We start from the raw sequence: 8,729 nt of genomic DNA, 5'->3' as shown, positions 1-8,729 counted from the left end.
AACGAAATGCTTTATTAAGAAATCAGTGTTGGGTTTTTTTTTAAATAAATGTTATCTGTCCATAGTTTTAACTACTGAACATGTGGGGAGTTTTTCTTGTTTTTACACAGTTTATCTGGATTCTTCTGTTTTGCTTAAAACAGGATAATTTTTAGTTTCTTCTAATTTTCCAGTTTTTAAATTTAATAGTACAGATATTTGTACTTTTCTCATAATGCAGTTTTTTTCTAGCAGTTGTAGGTTCAGTTTCACTTTTGCAACTTAGTCATTCCTGCCCAGATGTGGTAACTGTGGTCTTCGTTTTAGTAGTTTTTAAGGTTGACATCCTGATGAAATTATGTTTAAGGAGTAAGTATTGACTTCTGAAAGATGAACTTGTTATTGCTATTACTATTCTGGTGAATGAAAGAATAGAGAGATACCAGGTGAAGAAAAAAATGCCTAACGTTTATTTAACCACTTAGTAGAAAGTCAGCTGTACAAAAAAATAGTGTATTATTCTGTGGAAGACCACAATATTACGAATGTAAAATAAAGGAAAAATAGAAGTGGAAAAACTGGTGAGAGATGGTCTGGAACGTGGGTGGTATTGAACACATGATTAATGTCAGGCTGCCTCTTGGACTCAAATTTGGCACTGTTTGAAGTGTGTGGTTCTTGTTCATGTATTAAAACTTCTGTGTGTTATAAGCTGGTTACTAATAGGAAGGAAAAACTTTTGTGCAGTTGAGTTACAGGGAATATAGACTGTACATGATCTCTGAAAGAGCCTTTCTGAATCTTCTATTTCTGTACTATTTCTGTTTAGTACACTTTTTTCTAACGTTGTCTTGCTGCTGTGCTGTTAGGAGTTTTGTTCCTTGCATGTAAGACATCAGAGCCTGTACCTTAACCTGGTGGTCATTGGCTTGTTAGAGGACAGGATACACTATTGTGACCAGTCGTATTTGTGTGAAAATATGTATATATAGTGGATAAATCTGCGGGCGATGGAGACAAAACGGAGTCCAGTTCAGTATTCATCGCACAGACTGGAAAAATCTGAATAGATTTGCACCTGCGTGTAACAAATATGCAAAGCAATTTACAACTTGGCATCTCAACAGATGCTGCTCTCCTTGGATCTGCATAGGTGATGAGGCGTAAATAAACTGTCCCTGTGTCTGTAGGAAGCAGACAGTAAGAAAACCCATCTTGTTCTCGCTGTAATGTGTTCATCCTCCACTTTCCCAGCGCTGACGGGTTGTGCTGTACATTGTTCAGCTGTAGACTCGTAACAGAGGACACCGTTAATACTTTCTGATAGTACTTGGGAATTGAGGGGTGCAGGTGATGCACAGAGCTGTGCTGCTGGCATTAAGTTGTCGTGGATCATTTTGGTTGTGTAGTACAGGTTCTGAGAGGGCTGTATCTGGTCCTTGCAGGATAAGAACTTGCTGGAGGGGTCATGAATTTTTTATGCTGAATGCCTTCAGTCCCAGTTGTGGGATGCTCAGAAGGAAGGCAGAGCAACATTTGTTTTCAGTGCTTGAAAGACGATACGTAAAAACTTGAAACTCGTTCTGATAAAAAACTAGAGGTGAAGGAATCCCAATACCTCAATGTATCCAATATGTGAAAAATTATGAGCTGTTCTGACTTTGCCATTTTTTTTTAAGGCAAAGAGAAGATACTATTCTGCTATCTTGTCTCTGAAATCTTGCTGCATTTAGAATTAGTGTTCAGTTGCCTGATTAGTTATATTATGGGGATATTAGTTATATTCTACTGGCCCTTCACGTTCTCTTCCTTCCTTTTTCTGTCGTAGTGTGGGATTGCCTTGCTTCAGGATTTAAATAGATGGCTTACATAGGCTATATGCAGGAGTATCCTTATAATAAAAATGCTTGCGGTTACTTGTGTCAGCTACACCCAGTTCTTCAGCTTGCACACTAGACAGCAATTATGTACATTAAGTAGCAAGCTGTTTTCCAGATAAATAGTCATCCTCTTAGAAAAAGGGTGTTCTGTTCTGGAGAGATACTCTGAGATAGTGATACTGAGAGACCCACCTTTATGTCGCTGGATGCTGAAACACTCGGGTATCAGTCTAACGTGTGCATTTGTCACTTCTTTGTGGAAGTATGTGTGCTAGCTGGGTGTTGGGTTTCCGTCTGAGACTTAAGTCACCATAAAGCCTGTGTCATGGCCAGATGCCTTGAGTATTTCTATTTACAAAGCTGGGTGTTGGGTTTCCGTCTGAGACTTAAGTCGCCATAAAGCCTGTGTCATGGCCACATGCCTTGAGTATTTCTATTTACAAAGTTCTGCTTTGTCTTAACCGTGCCTGACAGGGCACCTTCGCATCTACTGGAGTAAATAGCGTTGGCCGGGAACAGTAACAGTACCCTGAATGTACTAGCAGTGAGGATATATGTTTTTGTTGCTTATGGACTGTGTCATTGTCCCAAGTTTCTGGCATCTCTTTCTGTTCTTAATTATTACATTTTAAGGAATGCATTTACGTTTCACTGGGATTTCTGGGTGAAAATAAGGTGTTTGAGGTGAGTAGAGATACCAGATTCTGGCCAGAAATTTGAACGTTCCTTAACTTAAAGTTCTAAGTTTTTCTCCAGCTTTTGGTATAATACAAGTTTTTTCTTGTTGCATAGTGTATATGCAGTTTTTAACTACTGCGTGGGTGTTTTGTATGCGAGGAAAGTAAAAGAACCCTTAAGAATGCAGGCGAGCTTCTCTCTGACTCAGAGAAGGAAGATCCTTCTGGATTCAGTTATCGTGGTTGGTTGGAATAGGTTTTTTATGATCTGGCAGAAATAACTTGTGTCATTAAGACTGCTTGTGTTTTAAGGCTGATAATTTGTAAGTAATATTGAAAATAACGGTAGGCAGTGCTCGTTAAAGGAGATGTTCGCACAACTCTCAACATCAGGAGAGAAAAGGGAACAAAAAGGATTTACAGAGTTTTAAAGACTTGCCATGTTGCAGACCTTTAGTGTGGATAAAGCCTCAAATGCTCTATTAACAGAAAGGAAAAAAACTTCCTCCTAATATACAGAGTAAGTAGAAAGTTGATACAGGTGGTGCTAGAGGGCGTGTAGAAATGCTCCCAGCCTCCTGTTTTCTTGTACAGAATGTTGTTGTGTAAGCCAGGGCACCTAGGCTGCTATGCAAAAGAGATGCGAGTGGCAGGGGAATCAAGAGGAGTTAGCCGATGTGAAAGCGCACAGAGGAGAGGAACCTTGTTTGACTTGTATTTAGAACTCGCCGTGCAGCAAGATCACCTGGGTTTAGCTAACCAAAGAAATAAACAACAAACAACATTTTTAGAAACAGGGTGATAAACTAAATATCTCCAGTGTTACCCTGTCTGTCGTAGCGCAGGACCGGTTTAGCCATTAGCCAGTAAGTGTTGGACTCTGCAGTGGAGCTGTGTTCCTCCAGTGTGGAATTCAGGGTCACGCTTCCATTTTCAAATGTGGATGTGGTGAGATTCTCACTTCATTGTTGAGCAAAGACTGTCCCAGAAATGCTCACCACCTATTAGGGCTTTTTTTTAAAGAAAAATCATCTCAAGATTTAGAAGGATCTCATTGTTAGGACCTTTTAAAAGTTTATTTAAAAATATCAATAGAATTTAGTATACTAGTACGATTTATGATTACTTTTTTAATCTTGTAAAGTAGTTGTGGATTTTAATGCAGTATTTTCATTACTTTGTTTCATGTAGTCATTAATATTTTCGGTAAGATTCTTCTACATTCCTACTTTGGGCTGTTCTGGCCATACTTGTGCTCCTTTGTCACTAGGGGTTTTTTCCTCTTGCAGTCACTGATGACTAAATTAAATTGATGAGTAAACTGAAGTACTTGGACAAAAAGCCTTTTCTTCCATTTAGGTAATACAGTGCTAGAAGCAAACTGGGGAGTAAAGTGAAGAACAGAATCGGTTGGCTCACTGAGGAGTTCGTGACAGATAATGATAGTATTTGTGTAATTTTTCATTTAGCAATTACTTTAATTTTTGGAGGGAGGCGTCATGAGTGTCATAGCTCCTGTTAATATTTCTCTACTCTTTTATATCTCTTCTGAGTGCTTCTGTGGACTGTCTAAAAGTCTTGGGCATTAACTGGGTAAGAAGGGAGATGAAATAGTTTCATAGGTAATGGAGTCAGGTTTCCATGCCTCTCTGTGATGGTTCTGCTCTTTTGGTTCATAGGAGGGAGTTAACTATGCATCGGTCGGTTCTGGGAATAAAGAGCCCGCCTAGCCTTGGGCTGTCAGTTACAATTTTTAAATTCTCTTTCCAGCAAGGAGCTGATGTTTCATGTATAACAGATAGCTCTGTCCGCTTGGTTTGGGGAGAGGAGAGGAAGCTTCGTGTTCCTTCTTGTATGAGTATGCAGTGAGTGAAACCCCAGGCTGGTGGAGCAGCGGGTTGGTAGGAGTCCTGTTCTGTCCAGAGGATGTCATGAGTGGCCCAAAGCCAACACACTACCTGCCCCTTCCACCCGTTTTAGGATTGTCTGCAGTGATGTATTCAGTGATGTGGTTTAGTTTCATATGGGCCCATATTTATAAGTCAGCATGGTAAGTGTAACTGAGGTGCAGGAGGAAACATCTGGATCAAGAACACTAGATAGTGGATTTAATTTATTTGCAGCTTGTCTGGTGAGTCTGATAGTACAGGATGTGTTAGGCTGAGTCTTTCCCATGCTCTGTAGTGATTACAAGCTTTACAGAATCTGCTTTATCAGAATCACACCTGAGGAGTGTCTGAGGTAGTTATTTATGAACCTCAGCTTTCCTGGTCTGTCCTTTAGATGCAAGCCATTAACGTTCAGTGTGAGCTGTGCTTGGGATGTGTGCTAGAAGGTATACTCACACGCTGCTTGGCCTGTGTGCTGCTATGCCAGTCCTTTAAAAGAAGCCCTGAGATTTATTCTGGGGGTATCTGCTCCACGTATAAATCCATGAGGAGGAAAAGGCAGGTGTTGTTCCATGTCATCACTGACCCTGAGTAAAACCGTGGATTCACGTAATCGGTGGAGATGGTTTCTACGTGCTGTCAGCTACCCCGCTGTTGAACTTCTGTCAAAAGTCATGCTTCAAATGAAGCTTCCAAGAGGAACCATGCTGGTCTTGGTGCAGCGTTTCTTGTAAACCTGCATGATCCGCTCTCGTGACTAGTCACTTGTATGGTACGACACTCAAGGTTTGGAAAAATCTTTCTCACAACGTGTCACACCGTTGTTTTAATGTTCATTCATAGGAGAATATGTATTATACAGAAATGCTAATGGTGATGCTGTTTACTATGTAAATACAATATTAAACTTGATATAGAATTTTAAGGGGGTTTTTTTGGCTTATTTTGTTAATTCAGGTGGATTTTAAAAATACCCTTGGACAGCAGTAAAATTACGGTTTATCTAGTTCTGAGTGTTCCTTGTTGTACTGTTTGCATTTCTACGCTGGTTTGTTTTGAAGGTCTGGAGCCGAGCTAGTCTCTATGTTTCAGTAACAGAGGTGGCAGTATATTTTTGCCGTTGTTTAGTCTCTCACCTTCTCCATAGGGTATGCAGAGCTCTGTTTTGTTTTCAGATAATCCAGTTCAAGCTTCTTTTCCTTTTCTTTCTGCCCATGCTATAGCCTGTTCCTGAAAGGAAATGCTCATGTAGTTCTCCGTTGGGAAATTTGCCCTAATTTGAAACAAGAGGTCTCTGTAGTTAGCTTTTCTAGGGGAGTACAGTTTGTCCAGTTGGTCTGCCTCTGTCTGTGCTTTCCTCTAGTAGCTTTCGAATCTCTCAGTCAGCGATGACTTCATTTGGCAGGTGCTCCTTTCCTATAGCTTTGTGAAAAACAGCAGATGGGTAGGGAAGGCATCACTTGGTTTTCTCCTTTGGGGAAAGGCAGAAAGAACTGAACTGTAAGACACTGTGTTTTGTCAGCCCCCGAGTGACCAGTCAGCATATGTCAGCCATGTAACTGTAGATTAGCAAAGTGATACTTGTCGTCATCTGATAAACTCCAGAAAGGAAGGAACGGCGTGAGGGAAGGGGACAGTGAAGCTGCAGAAATATACTGGTTTAAGGAGAGGCAGGGGAAAAAACCTCTCCCTCTCCAACTATATTGTGATTATTGGTGCTGAATACTGCTAATAAAGAGCGGTATTGACTTTCTGTTGCTTGCTAGTTCATTTTTCACTTGTGTGGAAATATGGTATTGTATTGAAAGTTAAACCAAAGGCGTCTGTTTTAGACATTCAGTGTGAGTAGGAACTGCAAACTGATTAAAATGATTGTCTACCATTGTGGTAAATTTCATAATATGTGATCAACCCTTTTCTGAAATGGAAAATGCCTTAAAACATGAAAGGCCTGTCTGGAATTGTAGGACAATGTAGCTGTAATAGGACAATGAGCTTGTAAAACTACGGCTGTTGTTTTATTGCTGTCGGGGACTTGAAATATACTGATCAGAACTGAAGATGAGGGAGTTGTGGTTTCTTCCATAATTTTCCTTGAGAGTGAGCGATCCTCACTGAAGTCTTAGCATATATGTAGTTCATTGATTCAGTTCAGCGCTGCCCATGGGAGGTGGGGATGTCCTTTCTTTGCCTATCATTTGCCATTGGGCCTTGGTTCCCTTTCCGAGAACACGGGTAATAATTTTTCTTAAAAATTCAGAATAAGCACAAGTGTGATGGGGTTTCACTTCTCAAAGCATTGTTATGTGGGACTCCTTTCAGTCTGCAACACTATTTTACCATGATTTTAAAAATTTCATTGTAAAATTTGTAGAAATTAACTTCAGGCTTAGTTTGGTATAGCATAATCCTCCCAAGTCTGGTTTACCCTGAGAGGTACTGTCTGTGGAAGTGTTCATCAATGTCCACCTCTGAATTTTGAATTCACCTCTCTAATTAATATGCTTTAAGTCTGCTTAGTGCTTACGTGTTGGCGTGGCTGAAAGCATAACGACTTCCTAATGAGTTATGGGTGAAGGAGGTGAGGTATGAAGACTAGACCCAGTAATTTTTGTTGGATCCGTGATCATGATGTGTTGGTCAACTTGGGTGTGTCTGCATCACCCTCCCGAGACCAGGAATGTGCATTATGGCCAGGAAGGAGGGAAGAAAGCAGGAGAAGAGGGAAGAAGGCAGGTTCTAGCTGGTGGGAGATGGTGGCGTCAGTCAGGGGATGAGGTTACGTATGAGGACAGAAGCATAGCTCGGATAAAATGAAGTCATAAACAGGGAAATGTAATGCGAAAGTAACTGATACTTAAATAAACGCAGTCATTCTGATGTTCTTTTAAATATAACTCTTCTTTTTTCAAATTTGGCTTCTTTATTTTTAAAACAGCTTCTTAAAACAAATTGTTCAGTTAATTACAATTGTAATATAAATAGACACACAAATTACCACAGTCATTATTTCATGATCCGTGGCAGTTGCCAAAGTACACTTCGTAGTTTGCGGTGTGTAGTAATTTGCGTGAGTGTATCCATCTGTGGAAGAGATCTTTCCATTCCCTTGCATTTGCTCTGCTCGGCAGCAGGAGTGCTGCGGGATGAGTGCTGTAGGCTGGGCGGCTGACAGCTCTCTGCTTGTGGGAGTTACCTGGTTTGAGGTTCGGACAAACTTCCAGAGAGTAAATACCTGTAACACCGTCTTCCCAGTATGTGGGCTGCAGTGGTATTGTCAACTGTGTGTGTCACACTTCATAATTGCAAAAATACACCCACACCCACTTGTTGATGCCAAATAATGCTGATGATGAGCATGGAAGGACAAAGTAGTCGTTTAAGAGAAGAATGTGGATGGTCTGTTTGAGGGGTGCTGTCAAGGTAGAGTATGATGGGAAGCGTGAATCTTCGTAGCTGGTACTCGATAAAACTGATGAGAGGAAAGGCCGTGGCCTACCTGACCATAAAAATAAAGAGGGTTGTGCTTTCTCCTGGTGAGAGCTTTAAGTCTGAGCTCTGTTCTTGCCTTTTGACATCTCTGCAGTCTCCTGATGAAACACACACACTTGTGAATTACACAGCTGTATGTTTGCTTGCAAAGGAAGGTAATATTAGTACTGAGCAATAAATATGTCAACTCCTCTGCTAAATAGATGCTTAAAAGTGAGTAAACTTTTGAACAGAGTTTCTTTTCTGTTAATCTTTTCCCTGCCAGTCTAAACATGTCTAAGTGCTGGCTGCTGCGAGCCCTTTGAAGCAGTTTGGAGCTCTTATGACAATGCTGCAGCATTTTGGAATGTGAAGCCAGTGTTAAACCAAAAACCAACAAACCCAGAACCCCATACCCCTCCCTTTCCTTCTGGGAGTGGGGAGGGGAAAGAGAATAGAGCTTAAACCTCTGCTGGCTTCCGTGCCCATAACGTTCCCAGTGGGATGACCTCCAGAATGGGTGATCTCCCGATGGGATTGTGCCAGCAAGTTCTGACTGCTGTGGGACTTCGGCTACCAGGGTTTCAGCCGCGCTGTTGATGTGCAAAGCAGTTTGTGATATGTTTTACATTGTGCCTTTCGTTCTGTAGCTTTCAGCCTTTAAGCTGTTTGCTTGGAACTGCTTGAGGTCAAAGAATACTGACAAGGGTAAATTACTCAAAGCTTCCAATAGGAAAGAGGGCCTTGATTTACGTTAAACCTTCTTTGCTTTCTCGCTTGCCTACAGGAATTGCCGTGTCTATGTAGGAGGCTTTGGCTCTGGCTTTAAGCTC

The sequence above is a fragment of the Buceros rhinoceros genome, unplaced genomic scaffold (assembly GCF_000710305.1).
Source record: "Buceros rhinoceros silvestris isolate BGI_N320 unplaced genomic scaffold, ASM71030v1 scaffold15461, whole genome shotgun sequence".
Taxonomy (NCBI): Eukaryota; Metazoa; Chordata; class Aves; order Bucerotiformes; family Bucerotidae; genus Buceros; species Buceros rhinoceros.
The sequence above is the reverse complement of the archived record's forward strand: the minus strand, read 5'-3'. Positions refer to the sequence as shown.